Source organism: Palaemon carinicauda, chromosome 8 (genome assembly GCF_036898095.1).
Source record: "Palaemon carinicauda isolate YSFRI2023 chromosome 8, ASM3689809v2, whole genome shotgun sequence".
Classification (NCBI taxonomy): Eukaryota; Metazoa; Arthropoda; class Malacostraca; order Decapoda; family Palaemonidae; genus Palaemon; species Palaemon carinicauda.
Genome location: NC_090732.1, coordinates 174,386,854 through 174,389,353, shown reverse-complemented (window position 1 = coordinate 174,389,353; position 2,500 = coordinate 174,386,854).

Sequence of the window (2,500 nt, the reverse complement as noted above, 5' to 3'; positions counted from 1 at the left end):
ATATATATATATATATATATATATATATATATATATATATATATACAGTATATTATATACACATATATACATATATATATATATATATATATATATATATATATATATATATATATATATACCTGGTGAGTCATCATGAGCCATTGCCTGGTCCTACCTGGCTTTTTGGAGAGTGACCTTGGTGCTGATTATATGTTTATATGGTCTGCGTCTAGGGCACTGGTCTGTCTCTTGTCTCCGCCATCCATAAGTAACCTCTTGTTAAGGGTAGAAGAGACTCTTTAGCTATGGTAGCAGCTCTTCTAGAAAAAGATTCCACAATCAAATTATTGTTCTCTAGTCTTGGGTAGTGCCATAGCCTCTGTACCATGGTCTTCCACTGTCTTGGGTTGGAGTTCTCTTGCTTGAGGGTACACCCGGGCCTAGTATTCTATTTTATTTCTCTTGCTCTTGTTTTGTTAGTGTTTATTGTTTATATAGGAATCTTTTGTATGATGTTATTACTGTTCTGAGAATGTTTTTTTTTTCCTTATTTCCTTTCCTCACTGGGCTATTTTCCCTGTTGGAGCCCTTGGGCTTATAGCATCCTGCTTTTCCAACTAGGGTTGTAGCTTAGCAAGTAGTAGTAGTAAATAATAATAATAATAATAATAATAATAATAATAATAATAATAATAATAATAACAGCTTTACATCGCACCAAGCTTCGTCAGAAGCCTTCAATGCCTTGCGAAGAAGAAAATTTACTTTAATTAGGTATAACCCAAAGACATAGCGAATTGAAACTGTCTTCAAAGCGTAACCAAAACCAAGTGTGACTCTTAACATATAAGGACCACTCCTAAGAGAAGTTCCAGTGTTTGGGTGTGTGTTCATGTTAAAGCTACGGATAAGAAAAACGAACAAATAAACTCGAACAGTTTCCTGCCAGCGAAATACACCTCAGAAACGAACCTTGTTTCCATGGAAACGCTTTTATTATTATTATTATTATTATTATTATTATTATTATTAATTGCTAAGTAACAACTCTAGTTGGAAAAGCAGGATGCCATAAACCCCAGGGGCTCCAGCAGGGAAAATAGCCCGGTGGGGAGAGGAAACAAGGAAAAATAAAATATAACAATTATACTAAATTCCGTGTTATTATTATTATTATTATTATTATTAATTGCTAAGTAACAACCCTAGTTGGAAAAGCAGGATGCCATAAACCCCAGGGGCTCCAGCAAGGAAAATAGCCCGGTGGGGAAAGAAAACAAGGAAAAGTAAAATATAACAAATATACTAAATTCAGTGTTATTATTATTATTATTATTAATTACTAAGTAACAACCCTAGTTGGAAAAGCAAGATGCTATAATCCCAGGGGATCCAGCAGGGAAAATAGGCCGGTGGGGAGAGGAAACGGGGAAAATAAAATATTTCAAGAACAGAAACACTAAAAGAAATTAAATATCTAGAAACCAACTGGTTATCTCACCACCACCTGATCGTAAGGACTATAATGCCATAATACAACAGAATTTTAAGGCTATTTCATCAATTTATTTGAAGCAGTATTTTAATACATTGAATGTGACAGTGTTTTCAACCTCTGTTTTAATTGAAAAGGAGATAAGAGGTGTATTTAAAAACTAAAATCCAAATAGCTGAAATATTTTGATTTTCTTCTTCTTTGTCTGCATCTTCTCCCAGTTCTATGTGGGGTCGATGTTTCTGACCAGTTTTCTCCATATACCTCTGTCCCACACTTCATCACCGGTTAATCCCTTTGATCGAAGGTCATCTTTGATACAGTCCATCCACCTTCGTTTTGGTCTCCCTCTCCTTCTCGTTCCCTTTACCTCCATTTCCATCACCCTCCTCCCAATATACTGTTCATCTCTTCTCATGACATGACCATACCACCTCAGTCTACTTTCTTGGATCTTATCTGATAGTTTTCTAACTCCTGTGGTACCCCTAATTACCTCATTCCGTGTCTTATTTCTTCTTTTCTTCCCACACATCCATCTCAACATTCTCATATCTGCCACATCCATCTTCTTCTCTTCTCTCTTCTCTATTGCCAACGTCTCCGCTCCATACATCATTGCCGATCTCACAACGGTCTTGTGTACTTTGCCTTTCAACTTAACCCCTATTTTCCTGTCACATAGTACTCCCACGCACTTTTTTCCAATTCTTCCATCCTGCTTGTATTCTGTGGTTTACTGAAATATTTTGATTTTACCATCCGTTAATTTACCCATTTCTCTCGTTATTAAGTACTTCAACAGTTTTTATTTATAGAATATTGACTCCTATTGTTAGGTTATATATTTTAGCCTTTTATGTGTGTGTTCGGAGGAGAGATGTTTAATGTTTGTGCGCTGGTGAGTTTCCTTGCTTTCTTGCAAGCTTTACCACTGATAAACCGAAAGCTGGCGTTTAATTTAAATATGGGTTGTATTTACCGTAGACTTTTCCGCTTTCGTTTCTTCCCCTTTTAAGGTCT